The 16370-nt window shown below is 49.8% G+C and overlaps 1 pseudogene; it reads left to right on the forward strand.

Annotated features, from left to right (window-relative positions):
• Positions 1-8702: 8702 nt before the first annotated feature.
• Positions 8703-11759, forward strand: LOC100342404 (coiled-coil domain-containing protein 50-like; annotated as a pseudogene).
• Positions 11760-16370: the final 4611 nt, after the last annotated feature.

Here is a 16370-nt window from a genome sequence, read left to right on the forward strand (position 1 = left end):
GTAGCAACTTATGCTGCTGCACTAAATGCCTGCCCCGGCCTACTATAATTTAAGTAGGAAATTTCATTCACAATGCTGATAATACCTTTGAAACTGAACCCCTATAATGTAAATGCTGAACCCAGACTCTTATCTGTCTCCCTTAGCCCGAGGTGTTCTTTTCTGGCCTTTATCAAAAGGAACTCACTAAATTCAGGGAGGGGTACAGCTGGCCCAACAAGGTTCTAACCACCGGATTCAAGAAGTCTTTTGCTCCTCCAACAGATAAAACCCTGTTAGCCAGTATTGTCCAGAGGGCTTTGGTTACGGGAACTCCAGGTCCAGGCAGACAAATTTCAGGTCTGGGGCAGAATACCCCTTAGGTGTAAACCCTCAGACCAACTGAAGCCCACTTGCCTGTTGTACATTCCCCAAAGAGCATGGTGTCACCAAGCAGAGGCGGGGTGGGAGCACCACTGACCAGCCAGGAATCTGGACACCAGATGGACACACCCCTGTGCCCCAGTTCCCATCTATCAGAACCATCACCCCTAACTCCTCTAGGAGCCAAGGAATTGAGCATTTGCTGTCTGGCTCCTTGCTCTGTGCTTTGCAGTAAATGCAAATACTTTCTTCCCTCACCCCGATGTCAGTGACTGGCTCTCTGTGTGTTGGGCAAGCAGACCCGGGTATGTAGAACCGGGGATTCTACAGCAATACCTCAAACTAGCTTGCGGTACTGTTCTGCCACACCTGCATTTATGTGTCTTTAGATACTCTAGATCTAGCCACAACTTTATTTACTTGACTAACGACAGTGAACTTCTCCCCTACCCTGAAATGCCCTCAATCTGCCAGGACTCTCATCTGAGTTGGTCAGGAACTGGAAAGAGCGATTTCTCTTCCAGAAGCCTCACTCCAGCTCTTACAGGAGATGGCTGGAACAGAGGTTCGTATCTTCCCATAAGAAAAGAGTTGCAGACTTGAGACAAAGGGCAGTGGTAAGCAAAGGTTGCAAGATTTAATGAAGTAATGCATCCATCAGAACTAACGGGCGCCTGTCCAGACAGATCCGAGAGTGCCCAGGCATTTGGACTGGGCTAAGTAAGGTTGCAAAGTTGAATGGCGAGAACACACCTGACAGGCCGGGCAGGCATCTCAGCCACTGAGAGCCGAGCTGAAAGCTGAGAGTGTGATTGTCATTCAGATCAGGGCTTATAGGGAAATGGGGTCCTGTCCTTCCAACTGTTTCCCCTTATTCCCACCCTCTTCTCCTGGGCAAAAGGTGTGCAATAGGTGAGGGCCTCCAAATGGTTTATCTCCCAGTGTTAACAGACTGGGCAGAGAGGGTCCTCCTAGGGTGTCTTCCTGGAGGTAAAGGCTGGGACTACCTGGGGTATGGGCTTGACTCTGGAGTGTAAAATACTGGACTGCTTAAAGTTCCCGGGGTGTGCACAGGACTTCACAGAGGAAAACACTGGGCTCCTTCCAAGGCCTGCTTCCCTGGGCTGCTAGAGGCTCTGTGAGAGGCTGCTCCATTGCTTCCCGTGGGTGCTTTGCTCTCCTTAGGCCCTTTTCACACACATACCCTAATCTCTATCTTCCTACTGAACACAGCTAACCAACTAGCACTGCACTCCACACATACTGATTCCTGGCTAGAGTACATCCCTGCCAACGCATTGAAAACCCTGTCCCTCTGATAGGGCCGGGCCTCAAACCCAGGTGCTCTGAGTGCAGCCTCGCCTGTCCTGGGAGCAGGTTTTGAGGAGAAGGAAGCAGAGGGAGCGAGAGCACTGCAGGGGGTAACTGTGCAGTCTTCCTCTGGGCGGGAGGGAGGGGTTCTTCCTCCTTTGTTCAAACTGCCTCATGGGAAATGAGAAAAATCATCTTTGAGATGAGCACTGGACTTTCTCTGAATATTATTTAGAATATGAAATGGGGCATTTTTGGAGACTTTGCTGTTTCTTTGGCTTGGTAATATTCTCAAAGCCAAAAATGACGTGCCTGCTGTGCAGATGGAACTGTGAGGTTAGCACTCCGGCCCCTGCCACCCAGCTCGCTGGTGCTCAGCCTCTCCACTCTGGGTGGGGCTGCCACTGGAGCTCCGGCTGTCACGGGGCAGGAGACGGGTGGAATGAGCCCCTCCAAGGTGGGAGAAAGGTGAGACGGGGGAACGGGAAGTCATCTACCTTTTCTGTAACCTCTGTTACTGGCATGCCTAAAACCCAAGACAGCTACAGTCTGTCTTCCTAAAGCTTGCATCATGCTTTATTACTCCTCTCTGAGTCATGGCGACATTGTCTGAGTCAGTCGCAGGGCTTAATCAAGGTTGGACAATGTCCTTCCTAGGTGACTCATGCCTTCTGCCTTCTCCCTTCCTTTCATTTGGGCAACAAATGATCCTTTGACAGAAACGGGCTCCCCTGCACTCCCAGGATCTCCCCACGTTGCCCCTGTCCCCCTCTCTCTTCTCCATGGACGTGGAGCCTGGGGGAAGTCAGAGCAGCCCAGGCCAGCTCACCAGCTTCCTCCGTCCTTCCCTCTTCCCTTGTTTGCTGTGTCGCTTTCCTGCCTCCTTTCCTTCCATTATGTTCCCCACTGAAAGCTTCTTCCCCCTCTCAGGGCTCTTTCCGTCCCCGGGGGACAGCGGCGCTCTCTGGCTCAGGAGGGAAGACGCCAGACTGGGAACGCAGCAGGCGGCTCGGGGCTGTGTGACCTTCAACGAGTTCCTCCGTGTCTTGGTGTCCCATAAATTAAAGAGTTCCCTGTTCAGACCAAGAGTTGACGGGAACATGTTAAGATAAAATTCCCGTCCCAGCAAATTCCATTCCACAGAGAGTTGCTGCATTTGGAGGTAACTTTTTAAAGGTTTACTGATAGGACACTGCTGAAAGAAATAAGTCCTTCTAATGGAAAAGCAGGCATTCAGTGAAAAGCTTGGGTGGCGCCTTAAGCGGGGACATAGAACGTGAAGACAGCACTTTACAGAGCAGTATGTGCGGCACCATCCAGGCCACATGGCGCTATTATGTCACGTATTACACATGAGTTCTAGTGTGATTAGAAAACTGTGGAAGGACATAGGCCACAAGTAGCAGTGGGAACCACAGTAGGGAGATGAGATGCAGAAAGTGAGGAGGGGAATGCTTCTGGATTGGTGGACATTTTCATGAGACTGTCACTCATTAATCCCACCAATTACGTATAACTTTTGGAAAGCATCCTCTATATCCTGAATTAGTGCTATGTTAATGTGTTGAAATCTTTTAAATTACCTTACCTATGAATAAGCATCTTCCTTTGGCCTTGTTTCATAAAATGTTACTCATGCAATAGATGGTAGATCAATTGGATCAGTATGGATAGGTGCGTGATAGATGATACATAGACAGATAGATAGACTGCCCCGCCCTGTGGGAATGTGAGAGTTCAGATGACCCCAGGTTTTTGTTCTGCCCTCCTGTAGCAAGCCCCTCCTCTGATCCCCTCCTTCCCCCGATTGCTTAATCACTAAATAAAATTGGCTTCTACTCTGAAACCTGAGCAAGCCACAGAGCTCATCGTATTGAGGGAGGAAATGGGGTTAAAGTTGGCGGTCAAGTGGAGATCCTGAGTTGTCTTTCCCCCATTTGGTTTAAACCAGAGTCTGCTGTTTTTTGTCACTCACGCATGCCCTGCAGAACAGGTCTAAGCTCTGCCGCATGGACTGCGGCTTCTACAGAGTGATTTCCCCCAAGTTCTTTATTTCAAACCTCTTAGTTTCCTTCCAAGCAATTCCAATGTCACACGAGGTCAACTGTGGTGACATTGTATACTGAGTTCACCAAAGGAAGCCATTTCCCTCTGGTTCTTTTCACCAATGGAAATCCCACGAACCTGTTTACAGCCAGCTCTGGTTACACACAGACTATTGCATCAAGACACACCAGTGTGCACACTCACAATCACAACTTTCACTCACTACACACTCCCAGGATCACCTGGTGCCTCTTTGACACTAGTTTCCCCCTCTCCCCACAGCCCCGCATCAACGCCCTAACGAGGAAATCAGGGAGAGTAATGGGGCAGTGTGATTTCCTCCTCCTTTCCTCATTCAGCCGCACAGCTGAATTCAGCCATGCACCCTCTTTCTCAGGGTCCTAATGGAAGACAGCTGAGCATAAACAGGCCTAGGGCTGGCCTGACTCTGCTTCTGCTATCCTTGGTGCATAGGAGGGTGCTTGGCCAGGGAATGGGTCGCCAACTTTGAGTCCCTGGGCTCATGGCTGGTGTTGGTGTTGCCTTCTGCCAAGGCATGGGAGTCACCAAAACGTATGAGTGTGTGTCTAGTCTCTGCAATCACGTGAGACTGAGGTGGTATCTGTTCTACAGTGACAGTACCTTTCTTAAGGCCAACAGTGACCATGAATGTTAATGTCATTATTTTTTTAAGGACTTGTTTATTTATTTGAAAGGCAGAGTTATAGAGAGGCAGAGAGAGAGAGAGAGAGGTGCTCCATCTGCTGGTTCACTCTCCAGATGGCCACAATGGCCGGAGCTGAGCCAGTCTGAAGCCAGGGTCCAGGAGCTTCTTCCGGGTCTTCACATACAGGTGCAGGAGTCTAAGCACTTGGGCCAACTTCTATTTTCCCAGGCCATAGCAGAAAGCTGGATCAGAAGTGGAGCAGCCGGGACTCAAACCAGGACCCATGCCAGCACTGCAGGCGGCGGCCTTACTCTGCTAACGCCACAGCACTAGCCCCAAATTGTCATCATTTTTTAAAGCACGGGTCTACCTATGAGCTGCATGTCTTTAGATGCACAGCACCCTCTTTCTCAGGGTCCTGCTGCCACCTCCTACTGGACAGTTAACAGCTCCTGCCCAGCTCTTTGCTTCCTTTTTGATGCCTCTAACTTTCTCACATGAAGTTCAGGAAAATCACCGAGAAATCCCAGCCTAGCTCACAGACCCTGCCGCACTTCACACAACCTGGGACCTCCTTGGATGCCCTGGCTCCAGCACCCTCTCCACCTGGACGTTGAGCGTCGTCCTCCTGGGACTCCTGCCACCCTGGCTGAGCCCCGCTTCAGCCCTGCCGCAGCCCTTTGCACCGCTCTCATCTGCCTGGGACTTCCTCCCTCAGCCTCTTCCCTCCACCAGTTCCGTTCCTTTCCTTGGCTCCAAGTCGCTGGGAGGCGCCTCCCCCGGCCCCCTCACCAAAGTTGCCCCTCCTCCCTCTCCTTTGCAGCTTCCTAGTTATTCTTCTCCAAAGCGCCTACGTCGATGATTGCGTGTCTATTGTCTACTCACCTGGTTGACTGACATCTCCGTGTCGGAACTCGTTATGCTTTGTATCCCAAAGGTCCAGTTTAGAAACCATCAAAAAGGCCGGCATCGTGGCTCACTAGGCTAATCCTCCGCCTTGCGGCGCCGGCACACCGGGTTCTAGTCCCGGTCGGGGCGCCGGATTCTGTCCCAGTTGCCCTTCTTCCAGGCCAGCTCTCTGCTGTGGCCAGGGAGTGCAGTGGAGGATGGCCCAAGTCCTTGGGCCCTGCACCCCATGGGAGACCAGGATAACTACCTGGCTCCTGCCATCGGATCAGTGCGGTGCGCCAGCCGCGGCGGCCATTGGAGGGTGAACCAACGGCAAAGGAAGACCTTTCTCTCTCTCTCTCTCTCACTGTCCACTCTGCCTGTCAAAAAAAAAAAAAAAAAAAAAAAAAAAAAAAAAAAAACACAACATCAAAAACCCCCCGTGGTCTGGGGAACTCAAGCTACCAACTCCTACCTGGCTGCTATCAGCAGCAATAGTTGTTTAACATTCCTGTTGACATCAGCAGCTTCATTTTACTGAATAACGTGACAACAGTCTACAGTCTGAGAGGCAGGCATTTTGATGCGGCAGAGTAAGCGGCTGCTTGGGACGCCTCCATTCCTGTATCAGAGTGGCTGTTTCAGTCCCAACTCTGCCTGAGATCCAACTTCCTGATGATAGGCCTGGGAGAAGTGCTTGAGCTGTTGCCAAACACGTGGAAACTCAGATGGAGTTCCTGGCTCCCAGCTCCCACCTGGCCCAGCCCTGGTGGTTGCAGGCATTCGGGGGAGTGAACCAGCAGATGCAAGACAGAGAAGAGATGGAATCTCTCTTTCCACCTTTCAAATCAATGCATCTTTAAAAAAAAAATCTATAACCTCATCATCTTCGGTTAAAGTCTAGTAGGTAAAACTTTTAAGTCTCTCTCCAGGAGTGCAACAAGGAGGTTAGGATATAGAAAACAGCCAGCTTTCGGACAAGGTGTGGCCGAGCTGCCCTTTGTGCCAGTTGGAGGGTGCGGTAGCCCTTCACCCTGTCATGAGCAGAGACCAGGGTGTAGCGCCATAGACAGGATGCAGAAGCACGACGCCACTCTTGCAGCTCAGACGCTTGCACAATGACCTCATCATTTTATTTGAAACAATAAGAACTCCAGACTCCCTAGAACATCGGAGCTCAAAAACACTAAGGAGAATAACACTCTAACCGTTATTCTCTTTAAAACTCTTGGTGTCAGTACCTCCTTCCACTCAAGCACATAATCAGTGTGAGCTCTTAACAATGCACAAATGAAAGCATTTGAAAACAACCCGTTGACAGTTATTTAGCTTTCACAATAAAGTCATTAGCATGCCTGTGACGAGTTAATCAAAATCACAGCAAAGAGTTGCTATTTTATAGAGACTTGGATTTGACATTCAGAAAAGCAGGCGTGGAGCTGTAACAAGATGTGCTTCACGTTGGCTACCTGCTTCCATGCTTTGAAAAAGAAAAATGAAACAGTCATGAGTTTTCACTAGAAGGCTTATTTAAGATAAGGGCCTGTTGCAAATCTCACTTAACCAATCACATGATGGACAGATTGAACTACGACTACGGCCCCAGCAAGTGCGAGGCATGGTCTTGGCCTTCGAGAAGCCTACACGCAGAGGGGAAAGGCTGTGATGTGTTATGTTTATTACATGGGCAAGTGCCTTCTGTCGTGTATCAGGTCCTTGCCAGTTCCGAGTTCTCTCTAAGACTTGACAGGCGTGGTTGCCCTTCACCCTCGCAATCACCATCACGTGCTTTTCACAGCAATTTAACATGCGTGGCCATGGATGCTCAGAGCGATTCACTGACTTGTGTTCACAACTGCGCGCCACAGCTGGGATGCCACTCACAGCTGCCTGGCTCAAAGGCTCAGAGATTTTTTTCCCACCATCAAAATGGTGCCATGATCAGGAGCAACTGTGTGAGGATCTCTCTCCAGGAGTGCAAAACAGGACCAGATGGGTGAGATTAGGATCTGAACTTCATGTGCAATGGGCTGTGTCCGTTTTGTTGCCTGTTGTATTCCAGGGAGCCAGGACAGGGCCTGGCTGTGATGAATACCGGCTGGATGATTGGCCTCTGACAGGTAAATGTTGAAAGCCCCAGGGCAGAGAGGCGCAGAGGAAGCCGGGAAAGACAACTCCCAGGTGTGTCAGATCCAGGGGGCAGCTGACTGGTGCCACTGCTGTGTTAGAGCCGGCTGGAATCAGCCCTCAGACACGCTGGCTAGCCTTGGAAACTCAGGCGAGGGAGGTGGGGAGGTCACTTCCAGAAGTCCCGGTTTGCAGCTGAATTTTGTAAGCTTCTTTAAGGCAAACTTCTCTCCTAAAGATGAATCTCTCTTTTTTTTTTTCATTTTATTTTTCTGAATTTTAATTATTTGAGGGGGAGAGAGAAAAAGAGAGAGGCAGACTGAGACAGAGATCTCCCATCCTCTGGGTCACTCTCCAAGTGCCCACATGGCCTCTGGCACAGAACAAAAGGTGGCCTCGGTGAACTCAATCCAGGTTTGCCATGGGGGCTGCAAAAACCTATCACTTGAGCCATCACCACTGTCTTGCCAGGGTCTGCATTAGCAGGAAGTTGGAGTCATGAATCAGAGCCCAGAACCAAACAGAGGTACACAGATGTGGGACATGCCACCTTAACCTCTAAAAACTTCAGAAAGCCAAGTGATTGGGCCAACTATTTAAGGGCTGGATCTGTTGGGCTAGATGCTTGCCCTTGAACCCCCCTCTTTTTTTTTAAGATTTCTTTCTTTATTTGTTTGAGAGGCAGAGGCAGAGAGAGAGAGAGAGAGAGAGAGGTCTTCCATCTGCTGGTTCACTCCCCAATTGGCCACAACGGCCAGAACTGGGCCAATCCGAAGCCAGGAGCCAGGAGCTTCTTCTGGGTCTCCCACATGGGTACAGGGGCCCAAGCATTTGGGCCATCTTCCACTGCTTTTCCAGGCCATAGCAGAGAGCTGGATCGGAAGTGGAGCAGCCAAGACTCGACCAGTGGCCACATGGGATGCTGGCACTGCAGTTGGTGGCTTTACCTGCTACGCCACAGCACTGGCCTCTGAACTCCCTTCTTGAAGTGTAGACACAGACTTTGAAGCAGAAGGTAGAGGCCTACCCCTGAGGCATATTCCCCTAAAAGGGGCCCTTGAGAGAATTTCGCTTTGGTCACTTTATCGACTCTAAGTGCTGTAAGAATTCGGACGCGATGAATTTGGTGCCATGTGTAGTCCCCCACATCCAGGGTGTCCCGACTGGTTGTCCTGTGACAGTATGCCAAGCTAGGATACTTAGCTAGGATACCTCAGGTCACGCTGTGGGGCTGGAGTCCAGGGGCCCACTCTAGGTGAAAATGCCTGCTGGGTACAATGTTATGTAAATAGGCCCGAGAATGCCATCGGTGACTCCAGCACGAACAGTTTCAGCTAGGTGGGTGGGGGAGAGGCCGGTCAAGCAGGAGTTGAAGAGAGAACGGTAGGTGAGGAAACAGTGATACAAGCAGGACAGAAGTCAGAGGGAGGTTTGGGGCCAGAGGCCCATCTGATCAGGGCGCATCGCTCTCAGCTCTGAGTTAGCCAGCTAGGAGCTAGAAGTAGCTCTGTTCTCGTGCAGGGACTCCTCAAGGGCCCATGAAGCAGCTTTGCGGGGGTATCAGGATGGCAAGTTGGGAAGAGACACGGGCCCTCCTGTGCATTTCCCAGGAGAGACGTTGCAGAGCCTTTATCATCTTATCAAGAGACCATGATCTTTCAATGTCGATGAGACGTTGAACGATCTATGCTTCTCCTCCTCCTCCTTCCCTCCTCTTCCTCCTCCTCCTTCTGTTAAAGATTACTCTTAATTTCAATGCAACAAAACTGAACCTCAGAAAGCCAAGGTTATGCAACTATTTAAGGGCTGGATCTGGATGTGCCGCGGAAATACACAGATGACCTCATCTCTGAATGCCTCCCAGATGCCACCCCGCGGAGGACAGCATGGTGTTCTACAAAGACTCGGCCAGAAGCCAGTTAGGCAGCTGTCCTTTGAAATCTACTCCACTTAGAGACCGTCTAATCACTGCAGCGCACTGCGGAAACAAACAATACCTGAGGATGAACCGGGTCCACTTCCGGGCCCGGGATATTTGGTACCGATCAGGGCTGGGGTTGGGTAGGGGGGGGATATAGTGCGCGGAGCTGGTGGGCTTCCCATCCAGTGCGCCGGTGGCTGTCTCCCACCACCTTTGTCACCAGCCGCTGCCAGAGCCTGCGGGCTCCCTCCTCGGGCACTGCTGTTGTGTGCAGGCCCGGCTCGGCGTCGGCGGTGCTTGAAAGCAGACGGCGCGGGACAGCTGGGACCCCGGAGCCCACTATGGCTGAAGTCCAAGCTGCCAGGAGTGCAGGAAGTGTGCAGAGATTTCGCTGTCCTGGAGGACCACACCTTGGCTCGAAGTCTTCAGAACAAGAGATTGAGCCTGACTCGGGCATTGAACTTGCAGCTTAGCCTTTGGTCCAGCATGACCTCCAGGTGGCTAAGCAGCGCCAAGAGGAAGACCTAGGAGGCCAGGCTCAGCTCTGGAAGTGCTACAAAGACCTAGAACAACACGGCTGTGAAACTGCTCAGGAAATTCAGGGGAACGGACCACAGAGGCAGAGAGAGGATGCATTCAGGGGAAGAAGGATAGGACATAGCTCGCCTTTTGCAAGAAAAAGAGTACTAGTGTTGTGTCCGATATGAGACCCTCCCTAAAACAACCCACAAAAGGCAGGCTGGATGCAACAGCAAGAGGATTTATTACCAGCTAGCTGGGGCTCCCACTGGCACCTACGACATAGCGCAGCGCTGAGGCAAGAAGCCCCGCCCCTCCCCCTCCAGCATTTTATGCACTCGAGTGAACAAGTACATACATCACTACACACGTAGGCGAGTTCCTTATTCCTTAGATGGCAGTTAACTAAATTTATGCATTTCATTGCTGTATTTAAGCAACTTAGGGGCTAGGCGTCACACAGGAAGGCGGAAGAATCTAAATTCCAGGGAGAGTTTCACTCCCGTACCCTTAGGCCTGTCTTTTCTGGCTTAAAATAAAGCCTGTCATGGAGGAACAGCGGTTCTCGTGACAGGTCCTGAAAGCTCCTGAGACCAAGATTTTAATATGTTGCCCCATATTTTATATCATTTAATCTTAACATACTACATACTATTAAGTCTTAACTTTAAATATACTTCATCTAAACTAGCTTACAGTTTGAATTAATTATTCATAACTGAATTCCATACTAGGAAGAGAAAAGGCGAAAGAAACGCATTCCAGAGTTCTCTGAAACCAATGCTCATGGAGACAGTTACTATGCACAGATGGAGGAATGAAGCCACAAGTAATGAAAGATACTGTGTCTACTCCACCACGAGTAACCCAGAGGTATCAGGAATGGTATGATGCCGAAATAGCCAGAAAACTGCAAAAAAGAAGAACTTCCGGCTGCCGGAGTCGACACGAGAGCAGCTCAGGTAGCCAGGATGAAGAGATTGCTCAGCATCTAACGGCCGAAGGAAAGAAAGCCAAGGAGGGAAAATCATCTTTGGAGAAAAGAAAGCATGACCAGGAGAGGAAGCTAAAGTCAGCTAAACCAGCTCTTGCAGAGTCAAGAGAGAGTGCTGCACCTCATCGTTCTAAGAGTGAGAGGCCAGCACAGCCACCACCACCTACCACGACAGAAGCTGAGGCTAGTTCTGCACCCATTTTACAAAGCAGCATAGGCCACCTGTCATTTCTCAGAAGTAGAGACCTCTCATGAAGGAGTCCATTACAAGCAGCAAAAAAAATATCTAAGAATCCGCCTTGAACATGGACTCACTGTGATGATACAATGCATTCCCCACTTTTCCCCCCTCCATTGTTTGCAGTCCTGGGATTAATCCTCAGGCTTTTCTTCCTGACCATAAATATTTTTAATTCATTTCAAATGTTTTGGTTATCCCTGGTCACTTGGCCCGTGTAAGAACATGTGGTTTCTAATGGCAACCTCTCTGCTGCAGATCCTTTCTGGGATACAGCGTCCAAGAGCTGTAAAATGCCCTTTAGTTAGATATGGGATGTTGGTCTCTGGGGACTAGGTTTTGTTTAGCAATTAGAACTATATGGCGATGAATGGACAAAGTCAAATATGTTGGGATACATTACAGAATACAAGAATGTAAGAAGTAAAAAGCAAAACAAAACAATACCCGAACCCCATTGGCTCAATGCAATGAAAGCTTTATGTGTTTCTCCTTTTCTCCATCCCGTCAGCTGTGAATTGTGGCACTTTCTCCCCAGGCATACTGCACTGCCTCTGGTTTGTTTCACTGAATGCCTCCACCTTCTTGGAGACTTTCGTACTTTGAGGTACACGATGAAAAAGTACAGGGTCTGCAGGCTTATGGAGGGTGCTCCGGCCCCCCTCACCCACAGTCCATCATCTAGACATCTAGATAATTTTATTCTTTATAGTTTCAGTGGTTTTTTTCTTAATTACAACATAATTAAAATGTATCGTCATAGGGACAGCATCGCGGCACAGTGGGTTAAGCTGCCTCAGAAACACCCAACAGTCTGGGATATAATCTTCCAGATTCCTGCGCTAACAAGGGATTAAGGCAGACAGAAACATGGAAGGAGGCCAGGGCTCCAGGAGAGGGAGAGCTTGTGTGGAGAGGACACGGTCCACCACCGGGGAAGCCAGAGGGAGTGCACCGCGTTAGCACCCAGAGGACCAGGTGGGCAGTGTGCACCATGAGGGATGGAGCTGGCAAGGACTTTGGCCAGTGTGTGTGTGTGTGTGTGTGTGCGCCCACCTGGACATGTGCACACCGGGACATCGTAGAAAGAAGTTGGATCACACCATGCTTTCTCTTCCACAGCATCTTTTTCTACAACGAAATCTTCCCACGTCAGTACATTGTACAGTTCATTGTTTTATTTTTTTTTTATTTTTTATTTTTGACAGGCAGAGTGGACAGTGAGAGAGAGAGACAGAGAGAAAGGTCTTCCTTTGCTGTTGGTTCACCCTCCAATGGCCGCCGCAGCCGGCGTGCTGCGGCCGGCGCACCGCGCTGATCCGATGGCAGGAGCCAGGTGCTTCTCCTGGTCTCCCATGCAGGTGCAGGGCCCAAGCACTTGGGCCATCCTCCACTGCACTCCCGGGCCACAGCAGAGAGCTGGCCTGGAAGAGGGGCAACCGGGACAGAATCCGGCGCCCCAACCGGGACTAGAACCCGGTGGTGCCGGCGCCACAAGGCGGAGGATTAGCCTAGTGAGCCGCGGCGCCAGCCAGTTCATTGTTTTAAAAACAGCTATGTAGTACTCTGTTATGTGGATAGACAAAATTTATATACCTATAGATAAATATCTGAAACCTTCATTTCTAAGATTGACATTGCCAGGTCAATAGCTGCATGTATTTAAATGTTGGTATTATCTACAGTGAATAAGATCGGCCAGTGCCTTACACCCTTACCAGTACTGGGTACTCTTACACCCTTACCAGTACTGGGTACTCTATATTTGTTTCCAGTCTGATGGGCAAAAAAAAGAAAAAAAAATCTTTTTGCCTACAGGTATTAGGAATGATACCTGTGAGTTACTAGGCTCGTGTGCCTTATTTCTAGTTGCCTGAGATCAACCACCTCTTTGGGCTAATGAGAATATTACTGTAGAGCTGTTTCCAGTTTTGTTTTGCTCGTGGCACTAGGATTTATCAGGATGTGCCTTGGTGCAGGAGCTGCGGCTTGCTTGTGGTGCTACTGGTGTGTAGAGCCTGGACATTCTACCGATCCATTGCAAGCCACGGGAGCAGGAAGCTGACATCACGGCCAGGCACAGCCCCTTCATCTGACACCTGGTTTTGGATTTCTCTTCATCAGTTTCGGCCACCATGCCTTCCCTGTGTGTCAGCAGGAAGGAAACAAGCCAGCCTTTCTCGGGCCTGGGCCCAGCATCCATGGGGTCTGTTCGGTCAGAGGCATCGGCTGCTCCACTTCTGATCCAGCTCTCTGCTAAGGCCTGGGAAAGCAGTAAAAGATGGCCCCTGTACTCGTGTGGGAGACCCAGAAGAAGCTCCAGGCTCCTGGCTTTGGATTGGCATAGCTCCAGCCATTGCAGCCAATTGGGGAGTGAACCAGTGAACCAGCAGATGGAAGACCTCTCTCTCTCTCTCTGCCTTTCCTTCTCTCTCTGTGTAACTCTGACTTTCAAATAAATAAATAAATCTTTAAACATAAAGAAATAAATCTTAAATAAATAAATAAAGGGACATTGCTGACCACAGCATCTTCCACCACAGTAGCCAGGAGAGGATTCCGTCCCCTCTGCAGAGCTGTGTGCTTTCACCTACCCACAGGGTTTGCTGTGTTGGTTGCACAGTGGAAGTCAGGGTCTTCAATACCTTGGAGTCATTTTGTTGCCTTTTTATGGAAATTCCAAGACACTAATGTTCTTTCCTAACCGGCCTTACTTGTTGTTGGCCTTTATCCATTGGCCTCCTCCACCTTGGTCTAGGAACATTAGAACTCCTAGTTTCCACAAGTAATTGTAATGCTTTCAAGGAGGTCTGGGGTGTGAGTTCAGAGCAGCAGTTACTATTCCATTTGGGATGCCCACATCCCTTACCAGAGTCCGGGCTTTCGCTTGGGATTCTAGCTTCTTGCTACTGTGCGCCCTGAGAGGTAGCAGGTGATGGCTCAAGTGCTTGAGTCCCTGCCACCTACATGGGAGACTCAGATAGAGTCTGGCTCCTGGCTTTGCCTGGGCCCCACTGTGGACATCTGGGGACAGACTCATTGGATGGAAGCTCGCTCTCTCTGTCTTTCAAAGAAATACAAACTTAAAAGAAAAAAATTATTTTTTTTCTTCTCCCCCGGTGGCTACCAGGCCCCAGGGACACAGTTCTCGAGTGCAGCCAGAGACCAGACTTAGGGCTTAGGCTAAATTAAAGCACATCTGTCTGCTTCAAGGAGGCGAAGCTTCCAGGCCTGGGATGATGACAATAAAGCCACAGGGTACACAAGTCAAAAGAAAAAAATTATTAAAATAGGATGACATTAAAATACTTTTCAAGATTGCTTTGGGCTTCACACTTTCCTTTTCTATTGATGGAGTTTTGGTTTTCTGGGAAGGAGATGTATCTTTTCCTCCAAATATGGCCTGACTTCCTACTTCATCTTCACAGTTCTCCATCAGCAACCAACGCTGGTCCTGTGCCATCAGCAATCCAGATTAGCCCATATGTCTCTTCCAACAGCATTGCAGTGACACTCACACCAGATCTCCCCCAACTTTCTTTATATCTGGTCTGTAGCTGGGCAAACTGAAAGAAATACGTGCTCCTAGGAAATGTGCCAGCAGCTGCTGTCAGCGGTGGGAAAGGAAAACACAGTAAGGAATTATAAACACAGAGGTAAGAAGCCATGGGAATCCCACCACAGCGCCAGGAGTGTTCAATGCTCTTCAAATCTCAGAGTGTAGAGTGAAAATGCCCTTTGGATGAGACACAAGCCAACCTTCTCATTTTCTAGCTTAGACCAATAGGTGAATGGGCAGCTGAGGTGGCCCAGCCAGCAAGTGGCAGAGCTGAACAGTGGGTTTCCCGACTTCTGCTCCACAGTCTCTGCTCCTACAAGGTTGCCTCCTTTCCGGATTGAATTGAAAGAAGAAATGTACTTAGAATATTCATGTATTGTTAACCCCAGCAGTCACTGTAGCGATCATTCATCACGAGTCTCAAGGAGGTCAAGGGGCTTGCTTAGGCTCCCAGGACTGATAGGTGTTGGCCAATCATGGGGCACACATGACACATCTTCTCGTTGTCCAAGACGGCTCTCTCCACCGAGTCCCTGTGGTATCCCCCAGCAGAGTCGGTGGGAACAGTTCTGAAGTATCTGACTGTGGTGGCTGCTCTTAAAAGCAGTGAAGTAGTCAGAGGTCCCTACCCCAAGTGCACTGAGAAAACATTTGTCTATTCTTTAAGGTAGTCTAACCATGCACCTTGTGTCTGAACAGAAGTTGTCCTTGAGATGCTATTGGGCTTTCAGTTTGTCTAATAATGCGTGCATTTGAAAAAGTTATATTTTATTCTGTAGTAGTAACACATTTCCCTTCTAAGTTAGGTTCTTCCATCTTTGAGGAAGACTGATGCAAGTGAGCTTGAGACGAGGGAATTTACTACAAGCACTGAGGGAGCTCCAGGGACCGAGCTGGCCTAGGAGCCATCAGCCCCAGGGACCAGCATTCTCTCCAGCCCTTTCTCATGGCTTCTGTCCCTCCCTCCACTTCTGCTCGGTTCTTTCTCTGTCCCGTGCTCATTCTGCGTGGTACAGCTTTCTGAACTTTCTCAACTGTGGCTTTCGCATGGTGTTTGCTTGTCACGTCCCTGACTCTCCTTCATGGTGCAGTGGTATGAGAAAAATCAAACCCCATTTTGCCTCCTAGACTCTCAAAACACAGAACGGACGCTCCCGTGGCCAAATGTTGGAAGTGGGGGAGGGGGGATTTTCCCCACGCACCAAACAAGTGAATGGTTCTGCAGCCGATGCCTGCGGCGTGCTCTGCTATTCAATCCACTTGTGTCACTAGCTACCCGGAGGTCACCTCAGGTCCAGAGGCTGAGACAGGGCTCAGTCACACGACACTGCCCATCACTTCACTGTCCACCATGCGTCTCAGGTGCACGCTTCTAATGGATCAGCCATAAAGGAAGGTTGCCCTCTTCATTACCCCATCCTTGGGGCCAGTTCATTTGCAGAAGCCAGAGGGGCCATGTGGGCTGGCTGGGTTATGACGAGGGCTGTCACAGAGGATTCAGATGAAACACACAGCAGGTAGGACAGAGCTGCGTGCCCCTGCGGGCACAGCACCCTCTGGGAATCTGCACGCATTCCAACGTCCAGAGGCTCTCGGAAGTCAGTCCTTTTGGATTTTTATGGAAGTTCTGTTACATAGACATGATTGATTACATCATGCGTCATTGGTGCTCAACCTAACCTTCAGCCCTGCTGTGAGTTTGGGGGGTGGGGCTAAAAGTCCCAACTCTAATCCTTA

The sequence above is a fragment of the Oryctolagus cuniculus genome, chromosome 14, assembly GCF_964237555.1.
Source record: "Oryctolagus cuniculus chromosome 14, mOryCun1.1, whole genome shotgun sequence".
NCBI classification, from domain to species: Eukaryota; Metazoa; Chordata; class Mammalia; order Lagomorpha; family Leporidae; genus Oryctolagus; species Oryctolagus cuniculus.